The sequence below is a fragment of the Thunnus maccoyii genome, chromosome 21, assembly GCF_910596095.1.
Source record: "Thunnus maccoyii chromosome 21, fThuMac1.1, whole genome shotgun sequence".
Classification (NCBI taxonomy): Eukaryota; Metazoa; Chordata; class Actinopteri; order Scombriformes; family Scombridae; genus Thunnus; species Thunnus maccoyii.
In genome coordinates this window covers 21,719,598-21,736,604 of record NC_056553.1, presented here as the reverse complement: position 1 = coordinate 21,736,604, position 17,007 = coordinate 21,719,598, and the positions used below count along the sequence as shown (strand labels likewise).

The window sequence follows — 17,007 nt, the reverse complement described above, 5'->3', positions numbered from 1 at the left end:
CTCTCCTCCAAACCTCTCACAGTTGGTCATTACAATGGCTCTTGTAATGCTTTTTCTGTCCTTCCGGTTTCCCCTCTTTCTTCCGGGGTCATTGGCACCAGACAGAGACAAAGCAGCTCTTTCTTTGTCCATTTTGAAGTCATCCCTTCAGCGGCTGGCCACTAATCTCACTGACCATCAGCGGCTTCTGTCATGGTCAGGGACAAACACATACAGAGAGAAAAGGCTGAGACAGATAGCAAAGGAGGGGTGAGGGGGGGTTGGGGGCAGGGTGGCATGGAGGGTGATGACTGGATCATTTGGCATCCGGTGAACAGAGGAGTATTGTGTGCCAGTGGGCCACTGTGGAACAGACTGCTTTTTTTACAGGATGAAACTGGTGTTAAAGTTGAACAAATCTTGTGGCGGAGATCTGCCAGAGACGCATTCACCAGCCATCCACTTGAGACTGAATCGCCTACCAGACAACTGCAAATAAAATACAAAAACAAAACATTTTTTCACAGTTTGTCTCATATAAAGTGTCATTATAAGTCTGACACAAGATCATGCTGAGAGCTGGCTTTATATAGTAACAGCAGTTACAAAGTCAGCAAAGTTATAGATTTAAGGACAGTGTGAGGAAGGCAAGATGCTTCCTTCAGAAAGATAACAAAATTTAGCCAGAATATTCCCATCATGTGCATTTTGACTAACAAATTCAATCTCTAAATTAGTCGATATCATTTTGGAGTTGAGATCTTTGACTTGGAATGTGTTAAAGATCTTCTTACAATGTGTCTCTGTAATTTCCTCCTCTTTGTCTGTGTCCTGTAAAGGCCTAGGTTACATGAGAAGGAGGGAGTGTGCACATAAAGCTTTCAAAAAGAGTAAATAGATCCAAGTTCCAAAGCAATGAGTCTCAAATTACTTGGATTCTTCCTGGACTGTCTTTGAAATTTCAAGAACAGTGTAATAAAAGTTGAAACTCCTCTTTTTACCTGATTACTTAGAAATTATTGTTGGCAGATAATTTGCTATTATTGGAAAAGCGCACATGGGTTACACCCATTGAAGGCCTAAGCCAAGGCATCAATATTGTCTTTAGCAGAGACAAGGAGTGCTACAGCATCAGATAGGTCTGTGTGCACAATAAATCTCACAAATATCAGTGGTGGTGAAATACTGCATGAAAGCATAAACATAAGATCCCTTGCACGACCCTGTACGGTATAACTTTATTACACATAAATGTCATGTTTCTGCCTAGAATGTAATTTGTCAAGAAGAATATCGCTACATGCTACTTTAATCTTTAAAATCTTTAATCTCTTCAGATTAGGTGAAGTTGTCGGTTTTAGATGTTATTGTTGGACACCACTCACAGTAATAGGATAACTCATTTTGCCTCATCAGCTGACAGAGGAAGAGGTTAAGTAGGGGTCAAAGGTAAAGCTAAGAGGTCAGCTAGCTATTTTAGGCTTGGGTTTCAAACCATGTCATTGTGTTCTTAACTATCATGACCCAAGACAGTGCATATTGCATTCCAAATAAACAATGCAGAAGCTGAATTTGCTGAGAAATGCAACTTCAGGTTGAAGGAGGAACTATTAAACAGTGAGATCAGCTTCTGTAGGGTTTAGAATAAAAACATGCAGGCTCTTTCACATCATAGCCTGCTAGGAGTCATCATCTGTATGTTATTATGCATGATATGAATAGTTCTTAATCTGCAGGATGTCATTGGTTCACTTATGGTTAACTTGAAAAGCTTGATTCGACAGCCTTCGCGCTCCACCATCAGCCTAGCCTTTCATTAAACCATATTAAATATAATGCAACTAACACACAACTATGATCCAGCTAGCATCCAGGTAAAACAGGGAATCATCTCCAAAGAAGAGACTAGTGAGACAGAGGCGATGGTGTAAAGAGTGCCCCAGTGTCACCTTAGATTGATTGGTGTTAATCTGGTTTTAAATGAACACTGTGAGGATTAGAGCCTAGTACTCTCACAGATGAAGAGACTTGTTTGGGTGTCACATAAATGGGTAAGCCTAGCCTAATACAACTAACGTGTCTGTAAAACTAGTCAAAGGAAAGGACAACTGGCAAACTCCTTGCATTAGCTAAGTGTGTAAAGTTCTCCTTACAGGGGAGGCTTAAGTAGATCCTGACAGTTGTGATTTGAAAGGATAACCGCAGAGTGTAAAAGAGAAAAGAAAGGATGCTGGCAGAGGAGAGATATAAAAAATAACATGTCTAGCACAACACATTGTGGACATTATTCCTGTTGTGCGACTGAGGTGTACAAGTGTCTCACGCTCATTTGAACCCTCAAGTTACATTTTGTAGTCTTGCACATAATGGCAGAAACGTGTGTCAGTTAGCAGTGAGTCATATTAAAGTGTAATCTTCAAAGCAAAGGTGTCGCAGAAATGATCAGATCCTAAATGGGGAGAGGTGAATGGGTGGTCTTCTCTTATCTCTTCATTCATTGACATGCAATATAGTCCCAGGCAGGTGTACATAATCAGCTGTACTCATTGACAAAATACCTCTATTTTATAGTACTGTTTAGTTTCTTTGTTATTGTATGTTTATCCTCTCCAAATTTCACACAGCAGTCAGAGTGAGTTTATATTGAAACCCGGAGGAGAAATTGTAAATCTTCATGGCTGTTGTGTAATTTGCATTATCTTCCAATAACATTCCTGCATGAGCGTATAAATGCACATACCGTATATCATAATTTAAAACATCTGTATCTTGCAGGAGAATGTGTGATACAAAGAGCTGCTTTGTGTAAGTATCTCCATTTGATAGCAGCAGCGATGCCTTGCAGGGAATTAAAAACTGCTAAAAGGTTACATGAAATGCCTTCCATTTGAATTTTCTAATTCAAAATCTCATCTAGAAAATACTAAACTAAATCCAGTTTTCTTCTTTCTCAAAAAGACTATGGTGTTTAAAGAAACAAAGAAAACTATAAATTATAAATAGGACTGGGTAGCACATAATTATAGAAAGAAAGATCCTACTTTACACAACAATGTCATCTCAAAGCTATGCCAGACTTTCAGACATTTAGACTGGAGGAATGCAAACACAAAAGTTCTCAACAAATGGATGTATCCAAGCAACGGTGATAGAAAGCTTGCTGCTTGTGTGTGTATGTGTGTGTGTGTATGTACAGCTCTGTGTATTGTGTACACCTGAGTGTATTTACACAGAGTGTGTGTTAAAGATCACTCATCAGTTTGCTCTCACCTGTCAGTCACATCAGTGGCAGCATTGTGTGCTCTGTTTATTGAAAAGCCTTGTTCTGAGCAAGAACTAGTTTCTCCAGCCACAATGGAGCAATAGAGGCTCCATAAATAATGATACACACTAATTCTTGTTCATCCCTAAACGTTGTTTTAAAGAAGTCAGGCCTTATAAGGCGCGGAAAATGCATCAGTAGTTCTGAGTGATTTAGACAGCTGCTTGCAAGTGTGAAGTCTACCAGTGAAAGAGTTGTTGTGTAATGAGGTAATACAGAATTTCAGTGTGGGCTTCATTCACAGAAATAAGGATTATCACTAGTCGTGCTTGCCATCCCAGTCACCTGTCCTGTGTGTGTTTATGCATCAGTTTTTGCTTGTGTATAATATATATCACAGTTTTAAATGTCAAAATAATAATTTTAGACATTGGTCACAGTGTAGTTCTGCTGCTTACTGCTCAGGCATCATTTCTCAGTGCTGGCATTATCTAACTCACACTGCTGATAGCAGCCAAGCACTCCTCCACTGACTCAGTAAGAGTCATCAGGGATTTCTCAGCCAAAGATGACGTGATTTACAAGAAAATGTTATCGAGAAAAGTTAAGAAGTGTCAGTGAGTTGCAGTGATGGCTACTCCCTGTTTGCACTTGGAGTCCTGGGAAGCGTGCATTGCAGATTTGTGGTTGAAAGGTCTGGAATGTAGTTAGTATTTACAGGGTAGCAAAGTTTAGTCTTGATCAAGGACTCGTCCTGTCTCCTGTGTTGCCGAGTTTATATCTGTTCCAGTCCAGTAATGAAAGTGTTTTTAGTTATTTATTTAGAATCTGCAGAGTTCATGAACCAGGTGGTTCGTGACAGATTTGTGCAGAGTCACTAGCTTTCCAGTTGGGACCTAAAGTGGTTTCTGTAATATAAGGCCTTGGTATCAAGAAAAGAGAGAAAAACAATAACACAACAGCATTTTTCACCAAAATGGTTGCACTTTTGAACCCAGATTTTTTAGATGGCAAAAAACAAGTCAAAGGTTGGACCTGTTCTTTGTTCACTAAAACCTTTATCACTTCCACAGAACTTCACCTTCTAATCCCATAATTTAACATGATAAAGCACTTAAAATGCCTGCAAATTACCCACATCTAATCCCACAATGCTCTTCCCTGCCTTTCTGTGCTGTTACATGTAACATTGGTCATAAAACACTTCCTCCAATAATCCTCTTACTGTTGTTTATCTTTTAGGGACTTTTAAAAAAAAATTTAACCCCAGGCTTTATAAACTGCTGCATCATGTCTCTGGTTTCACTGACAAAGCAGCAGTGAGATGAGAGGCAGGCTGTGGCAGAAAGCGATACCACTCCGCTCGAGTGGAGGAGGAAGTGCTGGATGTATGTCATTGTGTGTGTGTGTGTGTGTGTGTGTGTGTGTAACGTGGAGGAGAGAGGAGATGAGAGCGCTTCAGAGTGAGTGATGAAGAAGGCGCGGAGGCAGGGAGATTTAATGGAGGTGAGTGGCGTTTGAGTGCATATATAATGTGTGTGTGTGTGTGTGTTTGTGTGTGAGTGCATTTGTGTGTGTTGGAATCTCTTCCTCTGTGTGTGTGTGTGTATGTGATTATCAGGCTGCTGACAGGTGCTGCTTAGCCACTTAGAAAGGCTGTCGTAGACAATAGGGCTCGTTATTGGCTGGACAGAGTGTCTTTCAGCTCAGCAGCACACCAACATCTGATGGATGTGACGGAGTCTGAATCTTTAATTCAAACTGAATCGCTCACATTAGTGACGCATTCATCCACTGTGGTGTAAAGTCCCTTGATGACCCTTTTCAGAACACTGTTATTCACTTAAAGACTTATGGTATTTAAATGAGGTGAGTCATGTAGAGTTTTGGGGTGCCACTTTGTGACTCAATTGAAGCATTGTTCTTCATGCCCCCCACTTCATGCCTACTCTCTTCATCCTAGCAACCAAAACCCATTTGGAGTAGCGGGAAATGAGGTTACACACACCCTTGTTTTCACTTCAGTCTAATATGTCTGCAAACTGCATGGCGTGGTGGAGGTATGTGTTAATTGGTGGAACTAACGGAGAGATAAAGGAGGCCTTCTGATAGAAAAATTCAGCTGACACAGAATTCATTTCCTGCCTTTTGTGTTGCTGGATCATCCAGTTCTCTTCCCCCCTCAGACACACACACTTTCCCAGCAGCATTAAGCTGCAGAGCTACTTGACTGCACATGAACCTGCACTGATCTCTCTGTAAACACTTCTGTTTGTCTCTCTCCCCCCAAACCTTACAGTGTCTCACAGTCTAACTGCTAATCGCATGTAATAACTCGTCTTGCTCTGGCTAATGCTTTCACTCTGCTGAATTACCAGCAACGAGTGTGCAAAGACAGGAAAGAAAGACTCACAGTACGCTGAAACACACTGCAACTCTGAGATTAATAAAGGCTCTTGGGGGTCCAGCAATTATGAGTAAACACACTCAGCTGCCTCAGAGAGCCGATTCTACTAGAAGATGTATTCAATTCAGCAATGTGCTTGGAGAAACAACTGTACAGTCACACCAAAGTAGGTGTATAACATGCATGATAAGTATCCTTGCATGCCGTATGCACATCAGAGCCATGCAATAAATGCAAATTACAGCTAAAACATGTTAGTGGCCATTAAAAGCTGCTGCACACAGGCCTGTTTTTACAAGCCATTATCTGAACTATGCCACCTGCCTTCCAAAAAAGATTATGAATTGATTTTCATCTACCACATAAGACATGCACAAACAGACTTGCTGATGTGTCTTAACATCAGCCGACAGCTCTTGTCTGATCTTGAGTCAGTTTTTAAGAAATCAGCAGCATCGAATGTACCGTGGAGCCAAATAGATGTTGAGATCACATTGTAGTCCCTTTTTCTTTGCCCAGACAGGCTTTGCCAAGCCCCCCTACCATCTAGAGTTACTGCTCAACACTTATCTAATCAAGAGCCAGGAATCTGTGGCTAGACAGGCGCACAGGGACACACTTACACTATCCCACCACCACTAACAGCCCAGTCATCACTTTACGCTCACCCCCTTTACCCAGCAACCCGACTCTAAAGCTCCTCTGGCTCTAAAAACAGCCCCAGAGTCTTACCACAGAACCCCACTTATTACAGCGTCAATCCCTTTAATTGAAAGGAGATGACCTGGGAGTCATTACACTGTGCTACAGGACACATTTGAGATCTGCCTCTCTCTTCCATTTCCAAAGGGGAAAAAATCAACCTGAAGTTGAGGCAGCAGAATAGAAGACGAGCAAAAATTATAAGCTTGAACTCCCATCGCAGTTTGCATCTTGAGAGAACATCACTTGTCTAATCACAGGAAAAATCCCAAAGAGGTTAATGGCTCTGCTGTGAAGGTCTGTAAGACCTAAGGCTTGGCACACACATGCATCCGCCCCCCCCCACCATCTACCCCATACACACACACACACATCCTCACACCCACACTTCTCCCCTTCTCTCCTAAGCTGCAGATTCAGAGTATTAAGCTGCAGGTTGACCTGAGTGTGTTGGTAATTTGGGAGGTGCTGATCGCTGACACTCCATTATGGCTGCTGTCACTGTGCCAGGCGACAGCTATGATGATACTTCTGTCCTGACACCCTGTGTGTGTTTGTGTGTGTGTGTGTGTGTGCGTATGTGCGTGTCATGTTGCTCTGTCGTGGAAAATGCTTCATTTGCAGTCTTCAAGGTCACGCTGTCAATCTGTGTATATATATAGTATATGACACTGAATTGTCATGATTGATTTTGTGGATCCATCTCATCTGCTCAGAGGCGTGTGTGTGTGTGTGTGTGTGTGTGTGTCCACTCTCTAGGGGGAAATAAAATCTTCACAATGTGATTTGCTGAAAGGATTATTCAGAAGTACTCACACACTCTGTCACACACACTTGACAGTGATTGAAATCAGTCCTGGACTTAATCATCAAAGTCTGATTTTTGGGTAAAAACATGAGATTGTCTGGTGCTTTGCTGACCCTGGCTGACAGTTGCCTTGATGTACCCAGAGGAACAGCTTTAGTGGAGCTTCTGCTACCAGCAAAACTGCCAACACACTATTTAACCACCTTTCTTCATCTGCTCCGTCAGACTTACTCCATCTGTTAGGACATAAAGTGTCAACATTAACACGGTTACTGCCGCCTAGTATGAGAACTTCCACACGGTGTCCGTGACGTTGACCAGTAGGTGCACAGACTGCTCTTCGACACACTGTAAACATGCCGAAGCAAAAGAGGAATGATGTTACTGCTGCTTATGCTTCTAGGTGGAACTGTGAAACAGAGGAAAGGTTTGTGGCGCTATGGCAACCCAACATCCAATATCATACACATTGCTTTGGACCGGACACCATAGTTTGTTTACATTCTTGTTCCTGGAAGTTGGTCCCTGGTACCTTCTTCTCATGACATCACGCAGGTCGTGGAAGATGGCAAGCAAGGATTGGTCGGGTACCAGCGTGTAGTCTGTCGTGTCTCTCAGCCAAGTCACAGCAAGAATTTATAACTCTGTAATCACCTAATTTGACACAATAACATCTTATCAGACAAAAATATTGTGTAGTCTGAACCTGGCATAAGAGTGATTGGGAACAGCCAATATGGACCAAACCTGTATCACGGTAAATGTAATTTTATATAACAATGTGAATATATATGATGATGTACATTTTGTTTGAAAACCAATTGCAAAACTCTTTATAGGAAATGTAACTAGACAGAAATACCTGTTTTGGCTCGTGTCCAGCAAATGAAATAACAGATCAAGGCAACAGAAATCATATAAAAGTGACATATTGCAATAAAACAGATTTGCAACATCATTTTCAGTGGCCTAATACAATCTGGGATATAAAGGAGATAGCTACCTTGATATAAATGGCATAGCAAAATCTCTGATGATTGACAAATTTATATCGTCTTACAATATATATTGTTCACCCCTTAAGAGCCATAGTCTGATCAAGCGCAAATATGCAATGTGCAAAGTCTCCACATTCTGGGATAAATATTTAGAAAAGCAGCATTACTCGCATTTGCTTCATGTTGAGTGATGAATGTGAGGGGAGAAAGCATTCCAGGCTATTCAGTCAAGTTGTATAGTATACATACTGTACATGTGAATGCAGCGTGTTGAGCACTCTAACTTCATAAATACATGCTTCCAGTGCTCTTGCTTGTCATTGATAATCTCAATCTCTCAGTAGACTGATGTTCACGAGCCGTCTCTTCTCATGCACTAGTCAGTATAAATTGATAATGATGTCGTTAGATACACATGCGCAAGCACACATACTCCACAGACCCTCTTATGTTTCACTGCAGACTGTCAGAGCAGTATAGAGTTTCATGCGATGAGGTAATGCCCACCAAACAATAGCACACAGCCGAGCTTAGCCTGCAAAGCGCGAATGCTTATTCATGCATGCTAACCTGATAGTTTCCATGTCAACAATCATCATATAAAAGCTCATGTAAATGTCTAAAAGGATTTGCATCATCATCGTCTTTACTATTCCACCCATGAGCTTTTACTGAGTGCATGCTGCACCGGGTGTTACATAATTGCGTGTATCACAGGACTTTTAAGGAAATTACATGGGCTGACTCTACTATAGTGGATACTCGATGATATTGTGGTCTGTTCACATGTCTGGTGTACTCTCTGGTTAACACAGTAAGTTTATATAACAGCTTGTTAAAATTTTTGTTACTTTGCTCAAACTTACATTTACTAATATGGGACTATTTTGAAGCTTAAGGTCTTAAAATTGCTCATTACATCACTGAAATTCAAAAAATGCTCTACAACAATGCCAGCAGTTATCTCATAAGATAAGATGCCGGTTTTCCAGCTTCCCTAATGTCATGAAGAAGTATTATTCATGTGATTCTTGCTTACTATTTAGGGTAGTGTATGTTGCACTCACACACACGCTTGAGCTTCCTGTGTGCATTAAGCTGTACATGTGTGGGGCTCAGCTGTTGGTTGCTGCAGCCCATCTGTCTTTGTGTCGGTGTGCCTTGGTGAGGGTCAGGTCTGGGTCATTTTGAAGACGTGTTTCATTACTCTCTAGTGGATCATATGTCCACGTAGAGGGGGGAATGGACGAGTGAAGAATAGGGAGAAGAGTGGTAGGGGTGGAGGGGGAAAGAAAGAGATGCATTGGTGTTTTTTAACTATGGAGGAGCCACAAATCAAAACCTTGGTCTGTGTTTGTGGAGAAGACTCTGGGTTGATTAAAGCATTCACTGTGGCTTTGTTGTGTACTGTTGGTCTGATGTGCAGTAAGCTTCCTTTTACCACACAATTTGGTTGTTTTTCATTATAGGAAACCATGTGTGCACAACTGAAGATTGCACAACCTAGGTGCGGGCCATAAGGAAGTAAAAAACAAGCCTCCCTCCCCCAACACATGCAAGAATGCCACTTATAGTGTTGTCATGACGTGCATTTATGAATTTACTTCCTGTGCAAGTATGGCTTGCGTTCTTCATATGATTAAAACCAAACTCAGGAGGACTTGGGTGCATTTTCTTGGTCCGCAGGTAGGCTGCTCAGTTGAAGCATTCAATATTATCTAAGTTTTAGGCAGACAGTTCTCTCTAACGCAGTGGTTACCAGTCTTTTTCATCTGATTTACCCCCACAGCCCTATCAGATGAGCTCAAGTACTCCTTCATAGACGCCACTCATTGTGTTCCAAATGTGTTGATTTGAATACATTTTAAACTGGACGTTTTTTTTAAACACCAATAATGATATACAATTGAATATTGTTATCGTAATTATTTCATACAAGATGTGATCTGAGGACCGTTTGCAGCCAGCATACAGTATGTATTGAATATCCTTGGGAAACAATTGGTATTGCCAGGAACTGCGGTTTATTTTTTACCTTCTGCAAAATCAGCTGTTGTCATTCTTAGTCATTTTATGCCATACAATACAAGCAACCTCGTTGAACATCCCCACCGCAGGTTGAGAATCAATTTCAAAGAGAACAAAGCAGCATCTGTGTAAAAACCTTGACTTTCCTCAGAAATGTCCCCACTGATTAAAGTTGCAGCAGTAAAATTACATATCATCTCTGTGTATCCTTCTCTGAACAGAGTATCTTTGTCCATCCTGAGAAACGTTTCTCACCGAGTGGTGTGACCGCTTTCCAGCATGCAGTACTGGACCTGTTTTTCACTTTGTGGAATCTCAGTGGGCCAACGTTTTGTTTCTATAACTGCTTCCTAACTCACAGGCACAGACATAATTTAAACCTGCTTCTTTCATAAGTGCTTCTTAAGAGGCCTCGGCTGTCTTTGGGCAGTGTGTGGGAGGCTGAAGGAGGGTGATTGAGGACGAGGCAGCATTGAGGATGCTCAGCAGTTTGGAATCCTCCTGCCAGAGTGAGTAACAGTGCGGATGGCAGAGCTGTCATGCCGGCTGATTTACACCTGTGTTTGTGTCCTGAGCAGCAGGAAGGAGGTAGAGGGTGGGACTGTGCCCAATGTGTGGCACTTTAAAGGAAGAAGTGACTCCAGTGGGTGGCATAGTGGCTCCTAGAGAGACAAAAGTCTGAGATAATGGCAGGATCTAACTACTGGATTTTGAATGTGGTATAAAAATGGCTGTAATTGTCTTTGTGTGTTGGCTGAAAACAATTTTCATCCTGTTTTTGAGGAGATTGTGTTTTTGTTTGTGAGGAAAGCCACTTTCCACTTGAAAGCCACAAATGTGGCCGCATGACTGCATCCTGCCCCTCTTCTCTCTGATGCATTTTTCCATAATGGCTTTGCTAACATGCACGAATAATACAAATATTATGAGTGAGGGGAGTAAGGCAACACTCTCATCACACATCTCAAGTATTTCTCCTGTTTTTGAGTGGACACCATCTCACTGCAGTGCATCTATTTATCACTGTGAAGTCCCGTCTGTGGCAAAGATGATGCCACAGTACCAGCTGGGTGGCATCTAGTAATTGTTTGTTTTCTATCATAAGCAGCTTAGCACCAGGATTATCAGTTACTACAAGTGATGTTTTTGTTTCAAAGCAGGAGGGATGGCTTGTGTCTTATTTGCCAAGTCAAAACATGAAGATGAAGTCATTACTCCCTCCCAGTCCCAGGTGTTACTGTCCCTTCGGAGCTGGGTGTGACTCAAGCTCTAAATTAGTGTAAACACAAAAGAACTAAGGAACGCCTTTTGTCAGTGCTCTTAAAACACTTACATGTCATCTTGGGCTGGCATTTTCACAATTTTCTCAGATTAATCGTTAAATGACTGTAGGTAAGAGAATAATCCTTAATAGCAAATGATCTCCTTACACTTACCTTCAAGCCTGAAAAGCTCTGGATATTTTTTGCAACACAGTACAGCAGAACTGTCAAGTGAAAACAGCATATCCAAAAAGCCACCTCTCTGAGGATTAACTAAATAAAAGCCCTATTTTTAGATAGCTCTCTCACAGTTAGATGTCAGACTTGTAGCTGATGCTGATGAATTCAATTCTACCTGCGCACAGTGGCTGAACAGGTACACATCCACTTCAGCAGTTCATGCGAATGCTGACTGACACACATTTGCTTTTGCACTTTCAGTTTTATGTTTAATAGAAGTCACTGAGTAGGTGAGTGGCTGTGTAAGTAGCTCACGTCTCAGACTCAGTTAAATGTTTATCGTTCCATCTTCCGAGCATGATTGCATGTGTATTTGTGTCTTTATTGGTGTAACCTAATCGAGGGTCCGACTTTGACCCTCTCCACTTTGTCCGTGGCTCTTCAGAGATGCTAATTTTGCTATCTGAACTCCAACTGACCCCCCTGACTCAGATATGTAGCTAGATATCAAAACCTTCATACTTTTTTTGTACCAACTAAAATAGGACTGCAACTAACAATCATTTTTATTCTCTCGATTAAGTACTTACAACAATAATAGAAAATCATTTTAAATTTGCAGAGCCTAAGGTGACATATTTGGACCAACAGTCCAAAACCCAAAGATCACCAGTTTACCGTCATATATGACAAGAAATGTTTCAAATCATCACACATTGAAGAAGTTGGAGCTATCGAATGTTTGACATTTTTGGTGTTTGAACTCCAAACTAAAGCGTGTCTGTAGCACAGAGTATGAAAAACTTTCAGGAAGTGAGAGCTGGCATTGAATGTCTGGTCATATTTGTAGTGTTCCTTACTTTCCTTTGATCAAATATTTACTTTTGCCAATTAAAGACGAGCTCCTGTAAGGGCTCCTTGTGCTGATAGGAATGTACTATTTGAGAACTTCAGCTTTAACTTTTGCTGAATGAACAAAAGGCAGAAAAACGTCTTTTTATTCCTTAAAGTAAGGTATCATTGTTTTGGTATTGATACTTAAATTCAAGGAGTATATCTATGCTAGTATCAAAAAATTTTAAAGCGATACCCATCCCTGCTCAGAGGAGATTTCTCGGTTCAGCAGTTAGCCTGATGTGACCAGTTTCGTGCCTCATGCCTACAATTTTAACACAACTGCATGTTGATAGTATAAGGGATTATTTTTAGAGGCAGTTATGAGTGAAGGTTAAAATAGTTATTTCTGGCAGTAGGGTGGTACACAGCTTCCAGATGGACTGATGGAAGTTTGTGATATCCACACTTCTTTTTTTCTTTCTCACTCTTTCTTTATTTTTCTATATTTAGCCCCTTGACTTTCCTTTATTTCTTTCTTTGCTTTTGTTTTTTTCCATCATCCCCTTTATCTTATTCTTTCCCTCCTCTCTTACCCTCAATCTTTCCACAAGCTCTATCAATTATGCATCTATTAATGGGCTCACTTCCACTTCCCGCTGCAGCTCTGTTAACTCGTTCTGTAAACACACACAGCATGTGTGCGTGTGTGTGTGTGTGTAAACGTGCACAGGAGACGTGTGTAGATCCGGCTTTATCCTGTCGGTCTATGTGTCTGTTGCGTCACTGCTTTCTTATCTGTTTCGTTCCAATCTGTCCGTCTGTCCGTCTGTCAAAGCAGCTGTCTCTCTGTTCCTATGTGTCCCCCCCCCCCCCCCCCCACCACCCCCTCCTCCCTCCACTCAAGCATTCCAGGTAGCGTAATTCACTCCGCTGCTCAGGATGTAGGTTACCCAGCAACACTGGCGTTTAGACGGACTTCCAGATTAGTGAGGCTTATGGCTACCTGCTGTTCTCTCTCTGTCTCGCTGTTATTTGCTGCCCAAGTCGCTCATCTGCAAATCCATCATCATCTAATTAATGTCAGCGGAAGGTGGAGCGACAGAGGACATATATTGTTCATATAGGGGATTACGGCATTGGCCTCTCCCCCCCCTATAAATAAATATAATTTGATTCAGGCACAGTACGTCGGGTGCTGCAGGGCTTAAGTAAAGCAGTAAGCACTCACGTCAATTATATTTTTTGATTAAGCGAAATGTGTTCTACTCCTCCGTTCCCTCCACCACCCCCAGTCCTTCCTTCCTCTGTCTTTCTGTCCTCCTGTTGACTTTATAGAAAAATGAATTCTCCCATTTCATGCCTAGGATTAATTGAATTGGTCATTAACAATTCTGTGACGACCCTGCATGCTGTGAATCACTGTGTGTGTGTGTGTGTGTGACAGAGAGAGAGAGAGAAAGTGGAATGTGTGAGTGGTGACTGATAGTAGTGACTGTGGCCTCCTCTCCCTGTTAATGGGTCAAGGAGAGACAAAGGGCTGCTGTGTCTGCATGGGAACCAGATAGGAAAGGTGGGAGGAGGTGGAGGAGGTGTTAAGACAAGGAGGAGAGTACAGTGTAGGGCTGCAACTCATCATTGTCTTCATTATGGACTCATTCTTTTTATGAGTAATCTTTGATTCTATAAAACACATCGCAATTTCCAAGGTAACACCTTCAGATTGCTTGTTTTGTCCAACCAAGACTTTGCTTGTATTATTATGTAGATATGCAGCATCCATAGTATATGTGACGTCTTTATTGTGTGTTTAATATGGGAGGTGGACATATGATAACAGTTTAAAAATGTGTTTGTTATTGAAGTTTCCATACACTCTTTTCACAGCAGGCACTTTGACCACTAGGAAAAGCACACATGTTACAAATAACATTAACTATGGCTCTGCTCTATTCAAGTGTCCCAGCATGCCGTCACTATTTACTGTACTGTATGCCAGATGTACCAAAACAGTTGATTCTTCAGTACGCAAATACCTTTTCTTAAAAAAAAGACATTCTCATTGCATCCAGCAGTAAGCTCAGCAGCATGAAATATTGATAAATCATCCCCTAAAAAGTTAATGTGGCGTTGTGCTTATTAAAGCAGCTGGAATTGAGAATAGTCAAGGTGTTGATATGACAGAAAGGTGCTGCAAAATAGTTTTGTTCCTCAAACTGTATTGTGACATGATTTCATAATAGCTTTTCATAATCGTTTTCTGTGTCTGTGCATAGCCTGAACTACATTACCACTAATAACAAAACAGGCTGCTGTGTGTTAATGTGATAAACTGCTGCCAGTCTGCGTGGCCCCTCCTTAGTTTTAGTAATAATGGGGCCCTGGCGGCCAGTGGATGAGATTACTGGTGACCATCTTTACTGGCACCCTGGGGCACATCCGAGGTCATGATGAGGACAGAGACAAATATAAACAAACGCAGCCATGCAGACTGACACTGTCTGCTATAAATACAATGTTTCTGCACAATGTGGAGGACAGAGAACGTTAATGAGCAGATTGCTCCATCTAGTGGTCAACTGTTGTCACTACACATTGAATGGATACTGTATTTACTTAATCGTGAGAAATGTGATATCATGAGATTAAATGCGTTGTGTTTAAAAATGGACTTAATGAATTTGGGAATCTTATTCTGTTAATTTAGGCTTCCTCCCCCTGTGAAAATTCCTGGATTGGCTTGGATTTGTTACAGATCTATTCCAGTAGGAAATTTGAATGCACCACATTGTTTAACCAAACCAATGCAACAACTATTTTTGAAAACAACATGAAGAAATACATTCTTCAAGTTTCCTGCAGAGTCATGGAGAAGTCACAGTAGGTTTTTTTTCCCAGAATCACATTGGTTTACACTCTTTCTCTCTGTTTACAATAGAGGTGTATAGTAGTGTAGTGTGAAGGAAAAGAGGGCGGAGCATCGTGAGCCTTTAGGCAGGGGAGGAAACTTGAGTTTCAGGTCTGATCAGGTGAGCCGATACACCTGGTGGGCAGGTGTCTTCCTGTATGGGAGGATTTTGTTTGCAAGCACTGTAATAGTGTGAAGCTGTGCCTCTGTCGCAGGAAGAAAGTGATCTGGTAAGTCCCTGTACGACTTCTGTACCACTCTGAGCCTTTTTCCTGGTTGTTTTTACTACCTGCATTCATACATATTTTAATTGTGCTTAAACAGATGAAGTTCTTGTTTATTATTGTAGCACAATTCTTTCTGTGGTCACAGCAGTCTTGTAAGGACAATGTCACTTCTTACTGGGTATTGTTGGTTATGTACTTAGTTTAAGGTGATTGGGATTCTCTTAAAACATAATACATGTAAAAAATACCAAAATAAACCATTGATTATCACTTCAGAGATAATCAATGGTTTATTTTGAATTGAAAACCAGACGGCTAACCTGGAGGTGTGAGAATCACAGTTGTGAAGCCTTAAAGCTTTTTTGAGAGACTCACAAAACAGTCATTGGAATACTCTGCAATAAATATGTACTCATAATGCGTCACCTTTGATTTTCTTGGAGGGACCTGACTCATATTCTTCCATATCATTGAGCTCTGAATTCCTGAAATCCATCTTTCCATTTCTCTTGTAAATTAAATGAATCTCTCTTAAATGCAGATTTTTTTTTAAGGTACAATGAAATGCAGTTGTGTATTGAGGGAGCTTAGAATGAATTCAGATGTTTTAAGGCCCCTGGAAAGACAGGTTGACCTAATTTATTTAGGTCAGATTTATATCTGTGTGTATATGTGTGTGTGTGTGTCTGTGTGTGTGTCTGTGTGTGCTAACAACACACATGTACATACACATAAGCAGATGTATTTTATGTGGAAAGACTGGACGCTTATGAGCAACACGTGGCAGAGTGCTGATTCTGAGCTGTCAAAAAATCCCACCTGAGACCAAGAGACGAGAACTCACTTTTCCCATTTCTCTGTTAACCTCTCACATTGGATGAGGCCACTCTGGTTGATATGCACTTTTCATCGTCACGGGTTAACAGGATTCATTGATATTCCACATTTGCTCACCTAATCTGTTTCCATTTGCTTTTTAGCTGTGTGCATATATTTCTTCTTATTTCTTATTGTTTTTACTGCCCTTGCACATCACCCCTTAACTATCCAACGCTAGCCCCGCCTCCTCCTCCCGTCAGTCATTCCAGGAACATCAGCCTTGCCAGGTACTGCTGAGTCTTGATTTAAGCAGCCCCAATCCCTCGTAAAGCTAACGGCTATTAACGAGAAGTCGTATGGCACGCGCCTGAAAACACAACCCTGTCCCGCCAGCGTCACGCGCCTCACGCTTAATAGGAATCGACGTGGTGACATTTTGGCAGCGCTGAGCCGAAGCAGGAGAAAGACATTATTCAACAATGTGTTTTTCCACAGAAGAAACAGAAAAGGCAAAGGGCTGCCTATGCAGCGCTGGCATTGGGAGGATTTTCGATTTTCTTTTCTTTTTTCTTGAAACGGTATTTCCATTTCAA

At 41.4% G+C, this 17,007-nt stretch overlaps 1 protein-coding gene across 2 annotated transcripts in view; it reads left to right on the top strand.

Moving 5' to 3' along the window:
- Positions 1-17,007, top strand: part of mpp7a (membrane palmitoylated protein 7a) — a 141,907-nt gene that overhangs the window by 10,072 nt on the left and 114,828 nt on the right. Inside the window, exon 1 of one of the 2 annotated variants that reach the window (XM_042399018.1) lies at positions 10,430-10,693. The exons of the other annotated variant lie outside the window; for it this stretch is intronic. The gene's annotated coding sequence lies outside the window, so the exon portion shown is untranslated. Of the gene's footprint in view, positions 1-10,429; positions 10,694-17,007 lie in introns of those variants that run through there. 2 annotated transcript variants of the gene reach the window in all.